Raw genomic sequence first — 24176 nt, 5'->3', positions numbered from 1 at the left:
TCAAGAGTCCTACTAGCTCGCCCGTTTTAACCTGTATGCCACTGTAGGACAAATTTAAGAGAGCAATTTTTATTTTCTCTCCACTGGATAGGAGAGGCAACACTCTTAATTTCTGCTGCCTACCATTTCCATCCAGGAGAATAAGACAGATAACTGAGTTAGATCAGAAGTGTACCCTATGTTCTAGGTTGATGTAAATGTTGTCCCTAATGCCAATTAGGTATTCGTAGGGAAACAAATGATAAGTATTCCGCTCTACATTTTTCCTAGCTGGTAAAATGGCTTGTGAAGTCAGGGGGAAAACCTGACTCCCGTCCTTTGGCTTTAATGGCAAACAGGCTCTTGTGTTCTCTTTATAGATAGGACTCTGCCCACTGGTAGAAATAATTACCTGTCTGGATCCTTTCCCAGGTGTAGAAGTTATGGGACTGGAACTAGTTTGCATCATTTTGGTAACTCTCATGGTCCCCAGTTTGTGTCAACTAGGCCAGATCCCACTACTGACACGAAATGTTAGGGTGCAGAAGTGAGAGATTGACAGAATGGTGGCATGTTTATTGCTATAAACGTATATTGAAGAAATTAGGGTTGGGGAAAACTTAATTATCCTTAATAATAAGAGGGGGTTCCCTGCCTCAAAAAAAGATCTAAGGAGTCTGTTTGGATGTCCAAAGAAAAAAGTCCACTGTTGTGTCGAACCTATTTCCAGCCCTTACACTAGGAACTCAAACTAAGGTGCAAGGTGATTTCTTTGGGTCAAAAGAATGTCTTTCTTCTTCTGGATGTGGGTTTAAAAGTTATTTTCCAGTTCGTAAAAGAAAGTTCAAATGGTGCAAAAACAAACTTCCAAAGGATGTGCAACCTTGTGCCAAACAGGTTGCTGGGTCCTCACAATTCCAAGAGAATGTCTCCCTTTCAAAATGTTCCCAAATACCGGGGGCAGGAATGACTTCCTTGCCCTGTTTTCTCCTCAGCTTCTACAAGGTGCATCCCTTCTCTAGGCTTGGTATACTGTTGACAACCACCAGGTTTCTCTTTGGCCTCTTCAGAGAGCCAAGAGAATGTCCCTCTTCTCTTGGCTTGATATAGATTTGACAAACCCAGGGGTGGGGGGCGGAGGTGGGGTGATTACTTTCCCCTGGTTTCTCTTCAGATTCTTCAAAGTGCCAAGAGAATGCCTCCCTTCTCTTGGCTTGGTATGGTGTTCACACATTCGAGGGGGAATGCTTCCCTTGCTCTGGTTCCAGCTTCTCTCACAGCCAGCCTGGTTCACTAACTTGCCTATGTACTGTGACTATCCGGATTTCCAATGATTTAATCCTCATATGAGTGCACGTCTCAGACTCACCTTTCTGATTCATATTCTATTTTCTGCTAAAAAAAGTTCTCTTGCCTCTGTCAGGGTCTCAGGCCCTGTCTTCTGGGGTTTGCTCACCCTCCCAGGTTCTCCACCAACTTCTTGGGGCCTCTGCGCCTCCCCGTCAACAGTATACCTTTTTTCCTGGTCTGCGATGGTCTTGGGTCATTCCAGGCCCCTGCAGTCTGCTGTGAGGCTTTCCTGACCTTCGTGGTCATTCTGCGGTCTGCGGCAGCTCTGCAGTCTAAATCTTCTTCTGGGGGATGCCATTTTTCCCTCTCATGTTCTCTGGTCTGCCTCAAAGCTAGGAGTTTCTCCACCCAGGTTTGTGGAGCAGTCCTTCGGATCCAGACCTGCTCCACTTCTGCTTGCTCCTGCCTCAGCGTCTCAGTCAGCTTTCTTCCTTCTCTTGGGTCTCCACTTGCTCTTGTGGCTCCTCCAGGGAGTGTAAGAAACCTGAAGGTGACTCACCTGCTAGTCCCTGAGGATCTGTCAAAGCGGGAAAGCCAAGTGGCCAGGACACAGCCATCGCTTTTAGATCCAGTTCCTGGTGGTGGACCAGTGCAGGAGGATCACCTGGGTGAGGGGTTTTCAGGGAGTGGGAGTGGGACAGCAGATATTGATACACAGTATTCCCTTCCCTGTAACACCTTTGTCCCATCCTACCAGGTGCGATACTTAGGAACTCAACCCCCTCTTCACAACACAGACACTTTCCCATGGACCGCTTGCTATAACAGAAAATGGACTAACACCCGAACCTTATACCTGAAATGTCCCAATATGATAGTGAGGCAAAGCCAAGCAATTACTGACCATCACACACACCTGTGTTCCATTACATCTCCCCACACGGATAAAAGGTGGAGTGCGAGAGCACACTCTGAGCGAGATAAGCACACGAGGAAGCAGCAGTTCTAAGATGGCAGTTTAAAACGAGGCGAAAGACGGCAAAACAGAAGGAGATCGCAAGGTGGGATGTGCCCTTGGCCTTTTCGATGAGGATCCGTTACTTTCACGAAACTTCGAGAATAGAAAGTGTAAAACCAAGAATCCAGGTTGAAGAATCCTGCATTGTGTGTCAGAGGTACCCAGGGCTCTCCCGCTTTGATAATCAAAGTGGGGAGAATCGCCTGATGCCGTGGTACTGTCCTTGGCTCCTACAACAAAGCAGCGCCAGTGAAATCAACACAACCGGTGAATTGGGGAGGCCGATACCAGACCGGTCTGTGTTGAAGCCAAGGTTGCAAGCAGCAACACTGTATGGTGAAAGCGTTTACGGTGAAGCTAACAGTGTATGAAGCGCATGTGATAAGCAATGTGAGTAAAATTGGACAACAGATGAGTGATTGATCTTTGAAACCAAGATACAATACCTTAGATAGAGTGGTCCGGCACCGGGTGCATGCTCATTTGAAGGTCTCTGTAAGGTATCCAACTGAGAGGTGGCAAAAGCGAAAGTGTGACAGAGCGTTGTGAATCGAAGTGGTCCTGCAACGGGTCAAGCACAATCCTGCACCCAATTGAAAGTCTTCAATGGTAATAGAGTAAAGAAAACAGATGACAAATTAAATTAAAATTGGTCTGTGCCCGATGGAGGGAGACTAATTGAAAAGTAGATGAAATTGGTCCTAGCCGAACGAGAGAGATCAGCTGAGAGCTTTGGAAAACAAGTTTGTGTTAAAGTAAATAAAAATTGGTCCGAGCCCGGCAGAGGGAGACTAATTGAATATTGTGGCAAAGTGGATCTGAGCCCGGCGGAGAGGGATCCACGGTGAACTGTGAGTCACCCAAGAAATTGGATACATGAATTGAACACATGAAAATCCTACGAGCATTTTGTTAAAAGGGGATCTGAGCCTGGCTGAGGGGGATTCGAGGAGAATAGTGAATCACCTAAGAAATTGAGTGCATGTGAAATCCTAAGAGGAAAATAACCTATTGTTTGTTTGTCATATCAGGCCCTCTGAAAGAAGAGACTTTGGAAGGCAAAGAGACTTGGGCATGGAAGGCACTGATGCTAATGTTTGAACTGCACCCTCGTGCTAGACAAGCCAGAGACTGTGCTAAGCTTGAGTGTACCACCTTGTCCTGTGCTGAAAACGTGGGGAAGGGAGGCTAACGGCTTGTATATCATGATTTATCATTTATTGGACACTTCTTTCTTTTACATAACATTGTTTCCCACACTATTTGTAATTAGAGGTACAGATTGACAATATGTTTAATAGTATAGGCCCTTTAATTTTAACAAAACACCACTAGGACTGCGTTATTATTATTTGGTGGTCGTAGCTTGCTCCCATCTTTAGATTTAGGATTAAATAGGCATTTTTCAAACCTTTTTTAAAGTTCAATAAACACCCTTGAACTGTGGTCATATGAGTCTGTTTTACTGTTGATACCATGCCTTCCTTACACAAGGGCTCAATGCCATTCCCAGTCCTCCTTCTGTTTGTATACTCTGTTGTAATTCAGATTGTCCAGATTGACTAAACTGCATTAATTGGACTTGCACAGTATTTTGTATTACTCTGCACCTCTTCTTCGTCTTATTTTTCCAGTTAGTGTTCACATGAGAAGTCGCTATTCTCCCTCTCTCAGTCTAAGGTAAGGTATTGGTATCTTCTACCTTGTAATAATACAGAGGAGGGAGGGACTAGTTTGCCCTGAATAGGGCAAGAGGTTAAGGGAGTGAATAATGGGGTATTTCCATACTGCATTCTCCCTTCAATGTCATCCCTAGTCCCCATCCATGTGATCCTCTCATGGTACACCACTCCCAGGGGGACTATTGGACTGAGGCTGCACTGCCCTGGGACCATGGGAAGGGTCCCCGCGTACAGGAGAAGGGACAACATCCAAGGATTTGTCACAGATATTACTTATAAAGAGTTGTGCATCTCCTTATATACTGCTTTTCAGGAAACTAGATATACTTTCTTGTTTGATGAAGTATAAATTCAGCGGGCCATTGTGTTCATGTGACATTTTACCATATTGGAATGCAGGACTTCCAATACTGTTTCTTGACAACCATTTTATGCTTCATGGATGGGGCCAGGTTTTTGTTTCATTATGTTATCCAGTTGCCATCTGTGTATTGACCCTGCCTGTCCTCTGGAATAACTTTGGCCTTTCCTTGTGCTTCAGTTGTCTGGCGTTTGTCTGACTCTGCCAGTCCATTGGACAGATAGTGATTTGTCATGGGTCCTAATATCAGCTGAAAGTTGCCTGCCTCAGCCTATCCCTGGGATAGATCGAAATTTAAGGTGGTTCCCACTCCACTCCTCTGTTCAAGATAAACCTGTTACTCATCCGATGGTGTTTCAAAATGTGGGATTTGTTGTATTTGTAGCTCTTTGAATCCTGAAAGTTTTCACTTTGAAGACACCTGTGTTTTTTTACAGATCACTGTCAAATTGCTGCTAAGACTGAGGTAACAAATACTGGGAAAGGTGTATGGAAATTAAATGCACAATTGCTTCAAGATGAAAAGGTAAAAATGGTGTTCTGGAAGAAATATGAAGGGAGGAAACCATTGCAGTGTTTTTTTGAGTAAAACAAAAGTAGAATGTTGGTGTTTATCAAGGAGCGGATTAAACAACTTACTTCAGTATTGAAACAGAAAGCCTTTTTAGAACATAAAACGCAAAATGTTTTACAGAACAAATTATAAAAGTTGTATATATTTAAATGCTGAGATGGATGTTTCACAGCTGAGAAAAATAATTAAAGTAAAATTATTGCAGTTGGCACAAGAATGTAAGAGTCAAATTATGGTAGAAAGTAGGGTACAATACATTGAACAAAATAAAAAATGCATTGGATTATTTTTTAAGAAAATTGATGAAATCCGAAGAGCAATGAGTGGTTTAAAGGACAAGGATGGTATTGCTTACACTGAAGCTCAGAAAATGTGTTACATAGCTCAAAGCTTTTTATGAAGTGTTGTATAATGGAAATGTTGTTGGTAGGAAGGAAATTAATAAGGAATTGCTATAAACTAAAAATCTTTACTTTTCACAACAACAGAACATTCTAGTGCAACAGTTTTCTAAAGAGGAATTACTGCTTGCCTTACCGTCCTTTAAGAATGGGAAAATGATTGGTGCTAATGGATTGACAAAATAATTGTATGTAACTGGTCGGAATTAATTGCAAAAGACGTACTTCATGATTTTAAGAAAATATGAATGCTTGAATCTTTACATCAAACCTTTTGTGAAGGCGTTTTTTCTCTATTGTTCAAAAAGGGTGAGAAAAAAGAAATCTGCTTAATTGAAAACCAATAACCTTATTAAATGTGGATTTCACATTGTATATGAAGATGCCAAACCGTATGATCAATGTTTTGTCAGATATTGTAAACTCAGATCAAGTGTATGCTCTCCGCGGGTGGAAAATTTCACACCGTTATCTACAGATGCTTTTCATTATATGATAGAGAAGAAACATAATTTGTGTCTTGTGAACCCGCGACTAAGAGAAGGCATGTAATTCACTCACATACACATATTTGTTAAGGATCTCAGAAACTTTAGATCTGCCTGTTTTGTTTGTTGAATTGTTTCCCAATGCGCATGCAGAGAATGGGACTAAAGTATTGGAAAATGGTTGAGTGGAGGCATTCGAATGAATGGTGGTGTGAGACAAGGTTTCCTTTTGTCAGCATTTCTGTTTGTAGGTTGTATGGAGTTGTTCGGCAAGATGTTGAGAGATGATATACATTGGCAGGAGTGTATATGCTAGGTGAAAGTGGGATTGGATACAAATATGTGTTGTGTGTGGATGATGCAAATGTGATATGTAAAAATGAATATTCTGTGAATTGAGATGTATATCATGCTGAGAGATTTTGTGTTGTGTCTATGTCAAGGTTGGTAAAGACTGTATTAACATTTTAGGAATGACATTTGATTCTTTAGGTGAAGTCACAAGAATTTGGGAAGAAAAGGTGGTACACATTTCAAAACAACTAGGGTAATTGCAATTAAGTGTGTTAAAATTAGAAGGACATGATAATAAAATCTGTGAGACCATCAGTGTTATAGTATTTTTCTGTGATGTTTTTACTACCCGAAAATGTTGTTTTATTATTGACCAGGTAAATGATGCAGTTTTTCTGGAGGAAGTTTGGAGGAAAAAAGTCCCACATTTGAAAATGGTTTTAGGTCTATATTGTTTGCAGTTAAACATTTGGAATGTTTCTTTTTCAACGAAAATAAAGCAGCATGTTTTGTAAAGTGCTTCCTAGGAAGTCTCTTAAAGGAAATGGCATATTGAAAGCTCTGTGAAAACTGTATCAATATGTTTTAATGTTCCGTATAGATATATGATGTTTGAAAAGTTTTCCAATTGCAAACAAGTTTTATGAACAAGAAAAAGAAGATGGCAACATTTTAAACTCGTGTCTTACTTATTCTTAGCAGATCTGAAGCTAGCCCAATTCTTTTTATTTATTTGCTAGAGGAAGCAAAAGAAATGTGTCTTTTAAAAACACATCAAGATTTTAACTGTTATTGGTACATGAAGATCTCCCTGTAAGGCATACTATGTATAGAAGGAACGTGGTGAGAAGTCTGCAGTGCCCGAGAGAAGGGGATGTGATGCAAAACAATCGACAAAGCACTTTTTGTGGGAATGCACATTTGCACAAAGGGTCTGGATGCATGTCAATCAAGAATTAAAGAAAGATCTCCTGCAGAAAGAAATCACAGAAGAGTTGGTCCTTTTTGGAAGATACAAAGGCAATAGGATGGTGAACGAATGGAGAACAGGCTGGTGTCTTTTGGCTAGTTCACTGTGATAAAGTTTCTAAATTGGAGATGGTTTGAGATGTAGATGTAATCTGGATTTGCTCGTGGAGAGGTTTTGTCGGGTTTAGACGATCAAAGATAAGGAGGTTTGAAACACTTGCCTCCTGTGCTCAAGTTAGGCCCAAATATGGAATTTGTGTATTATAGTGGAAAACATAAACCATGTAGAAAATGTGGTCAGATGGGGCATTCCAATGCAGAATGTAACAAGGTGATTTGTTCCAATTATACAGATAAGTCATTCTTAGGGAAAATTGTGAAATTCATTGAAAAGTGTGTCCATTTATATAGAAAATGACCCATTATTTCTTTCTAACATTCAAGGAAAGATGGCATTTGCAGACCCAGAAATGCCCAGAATGACTTTGCAGGAGTATATACCGAAGGCGTTGGCGCAATAGGGGAAGTAGATGGGGGAGAAAAGCGAAACAAAGTAAGGTATGGCGAAGGAGGATCAGAATAAGTATAAAAGGACTGACAATGGTGATATTGAGGTGGTAGAAGGAGAGTGGGGAGGTTAAGGAAAGTACAGGGATGATGACAATGTTTCCGAGGATGAAAGACAAGCCAGAGAATCTATATGGAATTTTCCACCAGGACAATTGCAATGGGAAACTGGCAGGGCATTTGATGAGAGTATAGATAAAAGCAAGAGTAAGAGAGAGGAATTTCATAAGGTTCAGCCTAGAAGTAAAGGACTCATAGAGAAGGATGAGGGTTGGGTTCTCTGAATCAGTCACTAGTGCTGAGGAACAAGAGTAATGCAGTTCCAGTTTTAAAGACGTAAGGTTGGGCACATTTTACGACAATCAGTGAGTCTGTTGACTTCAAATTGATATGAAATCTTTGCAACTGTGGAGTAAAATAGTACTCACTCTCTGTCAAATACCAATGTTGCAAAACCTGAAGAAGCATCAGAGGTGGATTTGCCCTCAAAATTAGAATAGATTATTATGTTATCTGATATTTGTATAGCACCTATTTCCATTGTTATGGCTTTGAAGTGCCGTGGGGTAGAAGCCCCTTTGGAATACGTTGTCTGTGAACAATGTAAACAAAAGGGAGCATCAAAACGAAAGAGGTGATGGCTGGAAGGTTTAGAATGAATCTTTACCCTCCAGACCATCGTTCTTCGCCCTGCCAAGTCATTACTAAACAAAAACGACCATGCAAATCAGGCTTGGCCTCACTCCAAAAGGGACAGTCCAGCCCAAACTGCTTGGTCACATACCTTCTGCAGAAGACCACACCCATTCCCAAACATGTTTCAGCCTTGTTGGGCCTCATCAGTGAGGAGTAGCTTGGATCTCTAGGCCCAGCAGGCACGGGACCCATGTCTGGGCATACTGGTACCACTCAGGGTTGTTGGCTTAGGTATGCTAGAGGTCTGGGGGTTACTACAAGGGTACCCTTTCAGCTCCCAGGGCCCAACAACCCTCCCCAGTATACAAATGGAGGACTCAGCCAAGGGCAAGTTAGAACTGTCATTTATTACACAAACCGACAAGGATCATACAGGACATTAGAAAAAAATTCCCAGAATCACCGCTCCCAAGCACGTGTCGGGCCATTTTGATACATTCCTGCATCACACCATGGGCCCTTCCCCAAAAAATCTACAAGTTCTTCTGGTTGGATGATTGGGGTTGGCATTGTTTATGGATAGCACCTATAGATATGGTTTGATTAGACCTCACATGTCAGGTGGCTGGCCTGCCACATACCCAAGAAAATGATCTACTACATTGGTGAGGGTCGCAGGATTACCATTGGCCTTTGCCATCCACCCCTGGATTTCTGTTCCCAAATTGGCCGAACTGGTCTCCCCAGACCTAGGGCCCAAGCTCGACTGCATCACTTGGTAAGTGACCACAAAATTGAGCCATCTGGTCTGCAATTTATGCAAATTAATCCTGTTTTTCTACAGATGTCTACTTGTCATTTTAGGTTTGGAATGTGCTGCTTGTCTCTGACCATGGCTGTGAGACCTGGCTTCATGCTTCGTGCAGCCTAATTCTGCTTTCCCTCATCTCTCGTCGAGGCCTGTGGCTTCATGTAACTTCATTATAGTTAGTCTATGGTTTCTTTACATATCTATACCTTTCTACGTTTCCCATAGGTTAGTCGTATTTGGTCCTTCCAGACTCCCTACATGATCCTGTAGTTCCATAGGGTTAGTTGCGATAAGCATCTTCAAGCTTGCTCTACATCTCTTCATTTGCCTTGCGGTCAGTGTTTCTGTACTTGGCTAAAGAGAAAAATAATAAAAGCTTTTGACAGTATGTATATGTATCTGTCCTCTACCTACAGAACTGTAAAAGCATGTTCTTCATGTGTGCGCATGCATGTTCGTGTAACTTTATGGATGGCCAGAAGTGTACTTCGTGACTAACGTGGCTATGTTGTGGTGTCAATAATGACGTCCACACAATGGTTTCTCTGCATTAGTCAGCATCATCCATCAAAGCATTTGGGTCCATAACCAATTTTGAAGCACCTGTATCCATGAAGACATTCACCGGATAAGGTTTGAATGGTTGTCTAAGAGAATATCTGTCCGCATATATAGATGTCAATGGCCCTCCTAAGGGCGGTCAGAATAGTGAGTTGCTTCATGAATGTTTAACTCTTTGGGCGGTCATGTTCATGGGGATGAGGAGGGGCATTCAAGGAATCCTCTCTTCAGCCCCCCCTCTGGTCGACTTGTCGACTAAGCCACCATACTTTGTCATCCTTGCTTTTGGTAGCCATGTCTTCATTACTCCTACAAGATGTCCATTGTAGATTTCATGGTCATCAATACTCTGTGTCATATAACTCGTTTCCCCTTCTGGGTTGCACCATACCCATTTCGCCCAGTATCTGTTGTTGTCAAAGGGATTGTCAAATATTATAATCTCAGTCGGAAAAAGTGGGCGCTCCATTATCTTTGCTCTCAGGTTAGTTCTTACTTCCACTATCTTGTCCTTTTCTTCTTCAACGTTTATATCTACTAACACTTTCATCCCTATCATCTTCTCAGTAGGTTTGCGACATTGTGTAATACAGATCTTGACCACACATAGTCCCACTAGTACGAGTATCAGTGCCCATAGTAGTACTTGCAGTCCCTCCGCCAGCCATGTTGGCATCCATGTCCATATGTATGACAACCTGCTCTGGTCTTTCCCTGTTCCTTTGGCATGTATTTTCAACAATCTTGACACTGCTTCCTTCAGTGTGCAATTCTCTCAATCATTTGTGGGCACGAATGTGCAACAGGAACTCCCAATCTTGGCACAAACTCCTCCTTCCATTGCTCTGAGGTCTAGAATGTATCTGTTCTATTGAGCCATCAGCCTTACTGCTGGGAGCTCTTCTTTTATTGTGTTGAAGCCATTTACCATTGAGTTTGTCTGCATCTGCTCCCATCCTGTTATCTGCAACCATTTTGCATTTGTTTATGTCTGTACAGCTGGAACTACTGACACGAAAAATATCTGTGTCCTACTGAACAACCTGTACTCAAGTGGTACATTGTCTAGGGATGCTTCTGATTCAGATGAGAAATAGTTGTCCCTTTTCACTCTACTCCCTTCTACTGACCGTTTCTTTCTTCCCTTTTCCTCCAATTCTACTGATCTCTTCTTTCTCTTGTTAGTATCCATCTTGAGGAAGTTGTCTATTTTGATGTCCTTCTGTGGCACCACCAGTGCTTGCATATTAATGTGTACCAGCGTGCAAACTCCTCCCCAGTTTGGCAGTAGCTTCTTGTATGCCTTGGATCTACATGCCCAATAGTGATCCATTAACACTGCTAGGCCATTCTTCATTGCTGGATGCTTTTCTGTGTACTTGCACTCTGTGTTTTCTCCAACCTTTACTGCACCATCATTCTGATAACATAATGCTGGTTTCTTCAGTAGTATTAAGGGAATTGGTCCAGCTTCATTTTTTCACCCAGGTCAGTAACCTGGTGCCTGAATCCCATACTTTCAGGCACTTGTCATTTTCTCCTTTTACTGTGTTTACCAGTGCTTGTACTAGGGTGTGTGCCTTGCTACCTAATACTCCCTCGTTTCATCCTTCTGCTGTGTAAACTTGGCAATACATGAGCATTTGTGGTCTTTTCCAACATCCGGTTCTCCTATTTCCTTGACCTCCTTCTTTGGGCAGGGCATTTCCTTCAGTGTTATGGTTTTCATCTCTCCTGTCTGTGGGCCATCAGTTATGTATTGTATGGCCTTGTCTAATTGCTGTAATTGCTCATCATGCCAAGAGTCTTTATATAACTATCTTCATAGGGGGATGTTGTCATGGACATCCATCTCAATATTGCCGTTTTCCATTGAAATATTCCTGGAATTTTAACAATGGATAGGTACATACAGCATTGTGCTCTTGCTGCTGGTATTTCAGTTGCTATGAACGTTCTGGAGGCACTCATGGGATAGCAGATTAGTGAGCAGACGTAGCAACTCTCACCAGTGGTTTCTTTACTTACTTTGGTAATGTGCTTATACCACATGTTATTAGACACTCGAGCAGTGTTAGTGAGATACAAGTCCACCCCTCTCATTTCTGTGTCAGCACTGCACTTACCTCTCCTTACCGGGCTTACAGTGCTTCCCTGTCCACCTAACATGGCCGTTCCGACTGCTGAAGTTGGGGTAATGTTAGTAGAGGATACACTAGTAGCACTTGCAACAAGGGATATTCGCCAGAAAATTAAAGCAAAAACACCACTTGGAAATAAGAGACAAAACAAAATGAGCATTTTTTTAATGACTGTTTCCATTACCTGTGCTGCTTGGATCCTGGTGCAGCTTGAAGATATCAGTTGCCCGCCTGAAATGCGCAATGCAGGTGTTATTGGATTAGTATTGTATTACTTGAGCCCTACAGGCCATGTAGCCTGCCGTAGCAAGAATGGATAGATGTTCCCACACAGCTTTAATTACAGTGTCTCAGAGCACTGCAAGTAGGGATGGGTTTCCTCTTTCTCGTTGTGGGTAAACGTGGGCCAGATATGCTATGAAGAAACTGAAATACACATTAGGATGACGTCTATGTGTCCTGTTTGATCTTCTAACAAATTGGACAAATTGGTGTTGGAAGGTTTCAGGATGGGGGTCAGTGGGAAGCATGGAAGAAATGTAGTAAAAAACAGTCACACTTTCACAATGAATGTGTGCGGAATTTTTTTTTTAAAAAACAGTGTCCCCCCACTCTGGATATGTAGGAAGTCCTTGCCCTAACTTTTTTGCCCGTGAGCGAGTAACCATTGCGTGTCCTCTGCTTGGCATTGCTGGTTCCCGATTATTGTTTTGCTCTTCTGGTTGTGGATAATTGGGCTTGTTGATATCAGCAATAGGAGAGGCCACTGCTTTGTAGGGCTTGATATCTCCAAAGTGATTACAGGTGTTCCTCCCGATCAATTTGACAGCTCGCTCAGTTATCAGTTCAACCACGTGAGGTCCTGTAAACATGTGAGGCATCCCACTTTTGGGAAAAATTATGTAAAAGTACCTTATCCCCTGGAAAAAAGGTGGCTGCTTAAGTAAGTCCTCGTTGGTATCGGTGCTGTCGCTCTCTTCTCCGGCTTCAGGCCTCTCTTGTTGTCTTTGCAACTGCCGAGAAATAAAAGAGGGACTAGCAATCAAGGAAGTTGTATGCTTGTACATTTCCTTACCCAATAAAACAGACACACTCTCAGCATCATCTTTGATTGCCCTAGTGGTAGGATCCCGGGAAGTCGCATGCGCCATCCTGTCACCACCTCGTGTGGGGTTAAATGGTAGTCAGACCCACATATTGTGCAATAAAAACAAGGCTAAGGGAAGGCAATGGAGACAGTTTTTGTTCAGTGTCTTTTTAGTTTTGGCTATAGCTTCTTTAAGCAAACCACTGAGGTGCTCACACACCCCATTCGTTCGCTTGCGGGTGTTAGGCACAGGAGAATTTGTGTTGAATTCCTAACAAGGTTGTTATCTGCCGGAACATCTCATTGGTGAAGTGAGGGCTGTTGTCAGACCGCAGGACCTCACAGACGCCCCATCATGTGAATATCTCCTGAACACAGAATGTTGCTGCTCTAAAGGCATCAGGATGGGAACAAGCACATGCCTTGATCCAATGGAAAAATGCACACAACCACTATCATGTAGCAGTACCCTTGGCAAACTTGGATCGCGTCGACATAGTCGACGTGCAGGTGTCGGAATGGACCCACTGGGCAAGGTATGGCTCCTCTCACTACCCTTAATGTATGTCCTGCAGTACATTGATTTCACACTAGACAATTAGTCATGAATTTGGACAGAACCATGTTTCTCCAATATGAGCAGCAAAAACCTCCTTCCGTGAGTGGGTCAGATAGTGTAGTTGTGTTAGTGCAGTGTGCAATAATGCAAGTGTCATCACTACCTTCCCTGTTTAGTTTCACTGCCATAAGCCATCTGTCAGAGATACTGTACATCCTCTCCTTATCCACAGCTTTTTTTCTTCCCTGGGTGTAGCTCCCTGCTGCTCCATAATCTGTGTGACTGGTAATGTGTTGTACCCTTCTTTTAGTATAATAGTTCTTGCACAATCGCGTGCATGGGACGAGGTCTCCATTTCAAGAATGCCCCCAAAATAGGCGGCACATTTTGCTTGTGCGTCTGCTGCTTTGTTACCCATGGAGATGGGATCCTCCACTTTCATGTGTGCTTGGCACTTCACCATTGCTATTCGCTCTGGGAGATCTATGACCTCTATCAATCCCAATAGGAGTGCATGCTGCACCGGTGACCCATCAGCACGCCTGAAGCCCCTCTTCAGCCAATGTGACAGCCCAGAATGCACTGTGGATGTTACGTAGGCTGAATCCGAATAAATAGTCACTTCCTTCTCCCTGTTGTGCTCTGATGCAAATATTAGGGTCACAAATTCTGCTGCTTTTGCTGAGCAATGTGACGGCAAATGTGCGCTTGCCACTACATCCCTTGTCCCGTCCTCTCTAAACCTCACAACTGCTGTCCGAGTATGCCTTTCCCCAGTCGTTTGGTCGATTGTCGAAGACCTGTCAATGTAAAGGATGTCTCCCCCCTCAAGTGCGTCCTCCTGTACCTTGCGAGTGTCACTGAATTCTTTTATGTTTTCTGTGCAGTCGTGTGCATAGTCACCCTGCTGTAAGATGCTGGTGATGAAAGTTGCCGGGTTGACAAGTCTGCATCTCACTATCATGGGAGCCAGGTTTGATAGTAACACCTCGTACCCTGAAGCTCTTGGTGTGCTCAGTTTGCTTTGGTCTTTCTATTATTGCAAAGAGAGCATGCTCCACCTAGTGAGAGGTGCTGCATCCCATGGTAATGCTCGCTGATTTGTCCACTGCGAATACAACTGCAGCCAATCCCTGTTTGCATGGATCAATATGTCATCTGTGTACTGTATAACCGTGCTCTCCATTTGTATGTTGCCGAAGTTCATTTGGAGAACCCTATTGAATATGGAAGGTGATTCACAGTACACTTGAGGAAGTCTTGTATGTTTCCACTTCCTATTTCTATATGGAAATTAGGTTAAGTCCTATGAGTCTGGGTGTAGCGGTATGGAGAAGAATGCATTCTTCAAATCTATGACCGTGAAGGAGGAAGCTTTGAAACTGACAGATATTCTACTTCTACAATGTGGATAAGAGGGCACAAGTCCTGTATAAAATGCCATGATGCCTCTATCGCCTATTTGACAGGGTACACAGCCGTGTTGCATGGTGATTCTGATGGCACTAGGATGCCCTGCTTCACTAGTGTTGCAATGCTCTCATAGTTATGTTTGTCTGTCCCTCTTAAGATTGGGTACTGCTTAACTCAAATAAAATAGCTCCTGGCTTCAGCTTTATCTTCACTGCTCCTATCCCTTTTGGAAGCCCCACATCATAGGGACTTGTGGTCTAAGATGTTGGGGACCTTTGCCAAATCTTCCTCGAGAAAGGTCGGCAGTGCTTTCAGCGCCATCGCCATTCTCTGTGGTACCGCTCTATAATGTATCCTCAACCAATATGTGATGCTCATTTCGAATACCATCTTGTGGTCTGATCTGTTGTCTTTGAATAGTTCTTTGTCTGTAACTGTAGTCAACATGTACCCTTCTGCCACAGTGGTCACTGCTCACTGTGGTCACCCTTTATCGTCTGTCCCGTGCACTGTTACCCAGTCATCCCTTACTATCACTGCCTCTAATTCTACTGGAATTATTGTCCCTTCCTTCTCATCTAATGTTATCTCTGGCCTGAATAAGTACTCATTTGGAAGGTGCCACATTTTCACCTGAATCCCTGGGAACCATGCTATTATCATTTCAGTCCCTAACTGAAACAGCTCCTCATCTACTGGCACCCCCTCTTACCCTTGGTCCACAAAAGGCTTGAATGATTTCCCTCACTTTTAGAAGGTGTATCCCTGGTGCAGAACACACTATGCCCTTGTCAGAAAATGAATAGTCATATTAAGTCTGCTCATGATAACTCTGCCGTATGTTTACAGGTGTCTGTCGAGAATACATTAGGGGCAAATATAGGTCATGCTCCCCTATAGAAAGTGCCATATCCTCTGTGAAAGGAACAACTTCCGTCAGCCAAGAGAACCCCTGAGCATTCATGGCATCACCTGACATACTATATTTCCTTTCCCGATGTAGGATTTAGTCGCCCTTGTGTCTACAAGAAAGGAAAACGTTTTGTCACCTATCGTCACCCCTATACATGGCTCCTCCAGAGGGTTGGGTATGATCAATAGGATGGAACAAATCAAGTCCATCTGTGGGATGTCCTATTGAGGGTATAATGACATTCCGTTTCCCAAGAATGGGTTGCCCCCACTACAGTGACCCCTCATAGTTTCCTAATGGGAGTCATTATCATGGAGTCCATGCATGCCACTGTCCTGTAATTTGGTTGTGTGCTGTTCTGCATCTGCAGTATTTACTGTGCCGTGTATGCGTGTTGTGTGTTGCCTTGCACCTGTGGCATCTGTGGTACCTGCAAATACTTCTGCATAGGCCCCTGCATTGGAGGTGCCTGTGTCATGGGCTGGTGTGTCTGCGGGTATGCGTTAGGTGTTTGTCCTTGTTGTTGTGCCTGGTCCTGGGCATAGAACTTGTTCTGTTCTCCATGATATGCTGGATGGTATTGCATTCCATCATTTTTTTGCATCCCTCCCTGCTTCTGCATAAGCTCGAGATATGTCCTATCTGTCCACACACCCAGCACTGGGGTGGTTCTCTTGCTTGCCTCTGATATCCCCCAGAAAACCCTTCTGGGCCCTGCCTCGTTTGCTGGCCATATTCTCAACAACAAAAAAATCCCCCTTGGTTCTGCTGCATCTGATGCCCGTACCCACATCCCCTTTGTGGCTTCCTTCTTCCTCAGAATACGTGCTGCTCATCCCCCACCAGAGGAACCCCCCTGCCGTGGGCGGTGGTACGTACTGTGTCTGTGGTGTCCCTTGTCCTACCGTGTTTGTTAATACTGCCCCTTCCATGTCATACTTAGATAGCTTCTTCTGTACTAACTTCACCTCCTCCTGCTTTCTTTCCTCATGCTTTTTCCTCACATTCTCTTGCACTAACCTACAGTAATGTACTATCGTGAGTTGTATTTCTGACCAAGGCTTTGCTTCCATGCCCACCAACTTCTTCAGTTGCCTTTGCACCTGTTACGGGAACCCTTGACATAGTATATGATATAATAATGCCACCTTTTTGTCCCACGGTCCTCAAGTTTCAAGGCGCCAAAGCTCTCTGATAGTCTGAATGTAGTGTAAGGGAACTTCGTCTTACCCCATTTTGCACGCCATAATCGCACTAATGTCTGACGTGTCTGGGTACTGTGTCCGTAGAGCTTGCCATACAGCCGCTCAACAGTTAGCAAATGGCATGCCATCATGCGCTGTGTCCTGGGTACCCTTCCCTTCTCCATACGTCATCAGCTGAATCCCTGAGGACCGACACTAATAGCCCTTTTACGTCTCCCACTGCAAATTCCTGTCCCGCTGCCAACCTTTCAATTTCAGATATCTATTTCCCCACACCGTGGTTAATGAGGGTAGCCTACACCTCAAGTTTTCCTTATCTATATGCTTCCATGGTATGTATTGAGGTCAACCCCCTCCCTTTTCCAGAAAGGACAACGATGTAAACCCAATCTCCCCATCCACCCCTCATGTCAGTCTTATCTGCCTATCTGGTCTCTCTGCCTCTTTAGTGTCAGGAAATGCCCTTGCTGGTTGTCCCTTCCTTCGCCCTGGAAGGTCTCGAAGCCTTTGTACGTATGGGGTAGGTCGTCCAGACCATGCAATGCGTCCCTGGACTGTCATCATCTCTTGTCTTTGTCACCCCTAGATCTCCCAGTGTCCCTTTCTATTTCCCATGTCACACTTCTATCTTCTCCTGTCGACTGGCACTTGAGTCGTCCTTTCCCTCACCCTCACTTCCCCCTAAGTCCTCATCCTATTCAGTGCCCCCCATGTAATTGTCAATATCATCCACAAAGCTTATCCTTCTTGAGGTCATGTCTTTGCTTAGCTTCCCCTCAAAGTCAATTAAGTTCCAGCTGTCCCCCCTCCCAGAGGACACTGCATCTGTCCTGCCCGATGGTGTTGTTTCCCTGTCATGTGTACTGCTGCAATCTTGTGCCGCTTGCCTATCCTTTCCCACCTTGTTATCTCCTGTGCCCATTCCCCACTTCATCCTTATGTCTCTTATTGCGATGTCCTCAACCTGCTTTCGTTTGCACTCTCTTGCGAGTTGCTCTATTTCCTACTTTCTCTTTTCCCTTCTTACTAAAAAGTGCCTTTCATTCTCGTTGTTCTCCCTTTGCCTTTCTATTTCATCTAACTCCCTCTTCCTCCTCATATCTCACTGCTCCTGGGCATTCTCATCTTCCCAGTGCTTTTCTCTTTGCACTCTTTCGCGTCCCTCCTCTTCTTTTTTCTCTTTTCTTTCTGCTTCTTCCATTATCTCCACTGTAAGGAACTAATGGTGGCAACAGTAAGGCAAGACACAAGTGATGACCGTTCAAGGATGTTTATTAAACTGTATATGTAGGGTGGGAAAATGCCTAACCTAAACCTAAATCTAAGATGGGAACAAGTGTCGACCATCAAGTGAAAAATAAGGCTGTCCTCGTGGCGTCTAGTCAAAGTAAAAAGGCCTATACTTAAAAAAGTCAGGATGTGCTGGCCAGGGGTCTCCCTTGCCCACGTTTTCACCACGGGACAAGGTGGATCTCCTGAGCACAGCACACACTAGAGCTTTCCCAGCACCAGCCCACAGTTCCGCTCCAGCTATCAGGTTCTTTGATGGGTAAAGTCTCTTTTCAATAAAAAGTCTCTTGCCTTCGAGGGCCTGATATTTTCAACAAACAAACAAAAAATTCTGTTCCTCGTAGGGTTTTGGGTGATGGCTTCACCCCTGGATCCCCCATCTTCCATGCGCAAACCCTTACAATCGTACTCGCCAACTCAATTAAACAGCTCCTTTCATAGTTAGGGTGATGAATTTCCACCCCTGGATCTCCCTCCTTTGGGTTCAGACCCCTTTTCAATTGACAGCCTCCCTCCTTTGGGTTCACTCCCATCAACACAATGTTCATGGGACTTCAGATTGCATCCCCTCTTGTTAGTATCCATCTGCCGGATTCACTCTTGCCAAACTTTAACAGTTCTTTTAGGCTTTGCCTCTTTTTGTTGCCTCTGACGGGTTCACTCCTATCAACGCAGTGTTCTGGGGACTTCAGATTTGCTCCCCTCTTCTTAGCATCCCTGCGCCGGGTTCACTCCTGTCAACACAATGTTCAGGAGTTTCAGATTTCGTACCCTTTTGTTAGCATCCCTCCACCGGGTTCACTCTTGCCCATCTTTGCAACGTACTGTTTGCATACTTTTCATATCATGTAGGATTAATTTCCCTTAGTTTCCCAATCCTCTGCCGGACAAAGACTTTCTTCTGTACGTAGGATTTGACAAGACCCCTGTATGACCACTTTGGCCCCCTTCCCCCTTTTCCAAAGGCTTCCTGGTTACTGTAGTTCAACAGCAGGGTAATCGCCTAGTATTTCTCAAGTAAACACCCATGTGGTGTTTGATTCTGTTATGCTGGCTTTCACCTTTCCTTATATCAATAGTTCTTTATCAATTCAAAGTTCAATTAGCCGCTTACTACTTTTGTTCAACACAGTTCAGTTTCTTCATCAGCTCTCCCCTTGATTCACCGGCTGTGATGAACTGCTATGCTTTCTTGTCTGTAGAGTCAAGGCTGGTATCATTGGGCCATGCGTCTCTCCTCGGCTTGGCTGTCAGTGAAAGAGGTGCCCGGGTACCGTTGACATCTGCTGCAACAAACGTTCGCTATTGCCCATGGCCTTCCAATTCCTACTCTTGATGCTTCACAGGTCCCTGTCGATAAGTGCAAGATCACTTCTACTCTTTGTATCATCTCGACTTGCGCCCTCTTTCTCCTTCTCTTGAACTGTCATGCTGAGTTAGCCCTCACATTGTGCGGTTTACCTTGCTCGTCCTGTGCTCTTGTACACCACCTTTTATCAGTGTTGGGAAAGGAAAGGGCCATCAGGTGGGTGTGATTTTGATCAATTGCCCGACTCTGCCTGCGCCTTTGGTTGGGAAATGTCAGTTCAACAGTTTTGGACTTGGTCCGTTGTCTTCCGTGGTGTGTGAAAGTTTGTGTGTCGGAAAAGAGGGAGTGGGGGGGTTAGAGTATCTAAGTATCCTACATGGTAACATGTGAAAAAAGTATTAAAAGGCTGGCGTTGGTTGGTTAACTCTGAATGATGAGATGGATGGGGTTCATGAAACATATGGCACTGACTGGGATCATTATCGTGAAAAAAACAGGGGAATTGTGGGAATGGTAATGTTTTGTCCAGGTAGGTTGGGTGTTTGGGAAAGAATAGTCATAGGGATGTGGAAAAGAACAGTTGGGATTATTCCGACGGAAAACAGGAAAACAATGATTCTGGGAGTTGTGGTTTTTGAGGGTAATGGGGTTCCTAGTTGGTCTATCAGAGTTGTCGGGTGGTAGGATTTTATGAAGGGAACTTCTTTTGATGGAAGGGAGGTAGCTGTGGAATAACCAAAGAAGATCTCAGGGACTTCATCCTTCTCTTCGTCTTCCGTGCTAGAGTACTGCGTCTCACCTGGGGTACTACCCTGAGCACAACCCCGGGCACCCCTACCCAGGTGATCCTCCCTCGCTCGTCTGTCCCCGGGGTTGGGATCTGAGAGTGCGGGCCCTCCCATGGTCACCTCAATAAGAGATTCCCGAGGTCTACTTGCGAGAATACCCTCATGTTTCTCACACCGCCTAGTCTCGCGCTTTGCTGCTCCCCTTACAGCTCACTGCTTCTTTAGTTGCCCCTGCTGGCACTCCCGTTTTCTTCCCATCCAACTTCAGAAGTATCTGCCCGCCTACCCACTCGTTCGATGCTATGCCCTCTAGCCCCTCCTTGGTGCTCTTCTGGGCCTCGCTGTGTGCTACTTTCCGAACATCTGTCTGTCTGACCCCTTTCTGCCCCTCCTACTTGGGTTATGGTGCAGGTTGAAATATTTAATTGGTGTACCACTTGGCTGCCTTTACCTCCTGTATAGGGTATAGCCCCTGCACTTCTGCTGCAGCCCCTACTTTCTCATGCTCAGGAGGAGGTGAGGGAGCGGGGTCGAGGGCGCTGCGCCTAGTGTCTCCTGCTGGCTCCGCATCCATTGTCACCTCCCTATTTCCCCCTCATCCTCCTGGAACATCTTCCAGAGTTTGAATATCGCCATGCGATTGGTATACTTCTTCCCCTTATAGGTGTCTTGTATATGTGTCTGTAATGGTTGCTGCACATTTTTGGAGAAACGTCTGCATTGTGGCCATGGCTTGGTCAATTTACCTTCTGTGCTTTTCGTCCATTCTGCGCTTTATATAAAGATCTTGTCCTTATATCATGGGCGGGCCTTACATAGGTGCTGTAGGGGCTTTTCCCCCCTCTCTTCCCCTGATAAGTTGCTTTATACTTACTTGACCTCAAGTCGAGGCTTTTGACACTTCCGTTATTATACAAGCTCAAAAGAGTACTGTCAATGTACTTTTCTTAATCTGACAAATACCAGTTCACATTGCTTCTTCTCAAGCCTCTCCCAATCAACCCGTCAGGCATGCGCCGCGCACCGCCCTTCTACAGCTTCTCTGCCTCATCAGACACACCCACCAATCTTGCGCATGTGCCTTCCGTGCACCGCCTTTGAACAGCCTACTCCATCAATTTGAAATTCTCAGACCCAACTTCTGTAACTCCTCAGGGTCTCTTAGTCCTATGCACAGACCTGATGGGTGACGTCACCACTTCACAAAATAAGGGAGTGCTAGCGGTCACTTACAATGCTCACAATGCTAATGTCCCATTACACAAACATTTACACAACCCCAACATGAACCCAGAGCTGTCTTCCTGCCTTCTAACAGGGGATACCAATATTTCTCATGCTCAATCTGTACCCCCAGTGTTGCCTTGTACGTAAAACGCTTCTGCGAGACTTAACCAGAAGAACACCTTCTGCTATTTACGCTAGTTCCCTTTGCTAAGCCTTTACATAGGGATATCATCATCCCTGACCCAAGCAAAAATGCCCAATTCACAGGTTATCCAATAGTCACATAACTTCTGTCATCCGTACCCTTAAGTCAGTAGTCTAGGTTATTCACCAGAACCTTTCACCTGAAGACCGAATGTTCCCTAACCACAAAAATGACATCTACCTACGCTCCTTTCCCCACTATGCTACACAACACTCCACACTACTAAACAATACTTGACAATGCTTCAGCAATATTCCACACTACTCGTTACCACCCCACGCCCAACATTACTTTACCACCCCCCATTAGTTACCACATGGCTGAGTCAATGCTTACACTCCGTGATTCACTGACAGTGTTCGGCTGCTGGCTCTGCCAAAGCTGCCACGTCACCCTTCTGGTCTGCTGGACTCCTCATGGACCACAGGCAGGATATTTTCAAGCTGGCTCCTGATGGCCTTTGCATGGGGGTGCACTTCCCCGTCGGGCTCATTTACAGTGAGGCGCCCCGCAGCCCGCCAGGTGCTGCAGCGGAAAGGCAGTGTATGCCGAACTGGCGTAGCTAACCATACCTCTGCTACCAACTTGTTGGCTTAGTTATGCCAGAGATCTGGGGGCTACTACGAGTGTACCCGTTCAGCTCCCAGAGCCCAACAACCCTCCCACAGTATACAAACGGAGGACTCAGCGAAGGGCAAGTTAGAATGCCCATTTATTACACAAATCAACAGGGATCATACAGAACATTCGAAAATTCCCAGAATCACTGTGTCGGGCCATTTTGTTACATTCCTGCGTCATACCATGGGCCCTTCACCAAAAAACCTATGGGCCTCATTACAAGTTTGGCGGTAGCCTTGCCGGTAAAACCGGCAGGCTGCCACCAAACTTGCGAATCTTTCCAGCCCCTGGCAATGGGGAAATACAGGGCCATTACAACCCTGGCAGACCCTGCATTTCCCCATTGCCAGGGGCTGGAAACTTGTACTCCCCATTCCCACTGAGCCCAGGGGGAGGCCGGTAGCACCGGCTCCATTCAGAATGGTGCCGGTGCTACCGGCAGCGTCTGCTTGCAGGTGCCGGTACGCCCACCAGGTCAGACCTGGCAGGCGGGAAGGCACCCAGGAGCAGAACTCGTAGTTTGCCGTTTTGGTAACATCGGTACCGGCAAGCTTACTGGTACCATTGATACTGGACCGGCAAACTTGTAATGAGGCCCTATGAGTCCTTCTGGTTGGATGATTGAGGTGGTATCCCTTATGGATAGCATCTAAAGATATGGTTTGATTGGACCTCACGTCAGGTGGCTGGCCTGCCCCTTCCACAAGAAACGATCTATTAAATCTATTACATTGTTGCAGGGTCGCAGGATTACAGTTGGCCATTGCCCTCTGCCATCCACCGCTGTATTTCTGTTCCCTGATTGGCAGGAACTGGTATCCCCAGGCCTGGGACCCAGCTCTGTTTTCAGGGCTCTCTGCACCTCATGAAGGTGATGAGAATGACTATGTGTTCCCAATGCATCTGTTAGTATTACACTTCTGCCTTTGAGAGTGCCCTCAGCGTTGAATCGTTGTTAACGATTCCATGTTTCACTTCATGTCTGTGTTGCTGAGAACCATTCGTCTTCTCACCGCGGGTGAATGACCATTGTCTAGCTCGGCAGCATCACGTGGTTGAGGACTATGAAATCGAGCCCTCTGGTCTGCAATGTATGCAAATAAATCCTGTTTTTCTGCAGATGGCTCATTGTAGTTTTAGGTTTGAAATGTGCTGTTTGTCTCTGACCTTGACTGCAAGCTCTGGCTTTGTGCGTCGTGCAGCCTAATTCAGCTTTCCCTAATCTCTCATTGAGACCTGTGGCTTCATGTAACTTCATTATAGTTAGTCTATGGTTTCCTTACATATCTATACCTTTCTATGTTTCCCATAGGTTAGTCGTATTTGGTCCTTCCAGACTCCTTACATGATCCTGTAGTTCCACAGGGTTAGTTGCCATGAGCATCTGCAAGCTTGCTCTGCATCTCTTCATTTGCCTTGCGTTCAGTGTTCCTACACTTGGCTAATGAGAAAATATTAAAGCATTTGACAGTATGTATATGTATCTGTCCTCTATCTACAGAGCTGTGTAAGCATGTTCTTCGTGTGTGTACGCATGCATCTTCATGTAACTTCGTGCATGGCTGCGAGTGTACTTCATGACTAATGTGGCTATGTCATGTTGTCACTAATGATGTCAGCACAATGGTTTCTCGGCATTAGTCAACGTCATCCATCGAGGCATTTGGGTCCATAACCAATGTTGTAGCACCTGTAGCCAAAAGACATTCACTGGATACGGTTTGAATGGTTGTCTAAGAGAGTATCTGTCTGCATATGTACATGTCACTGGCCCTCCTGACGTCTGT

The sequence above is a fragment of the Ambystoma mexicanum genome, chromosome 7q (genome assembly GCF_040938575.1).
Source record: "Ambystoma mexicanum isolate Mex_15411 chromosome 7q, UKY_AmexF1_1, whole genome shotgun sequence".
NCBI lineage: Eukaryota > Metazoa > Chordata > Amphibia > Caudata > Ambystomatidae > Ambystoma > Ambystoma mexicanum.
Note: the sequence above shows the minus strand (reverse complement) of the source record.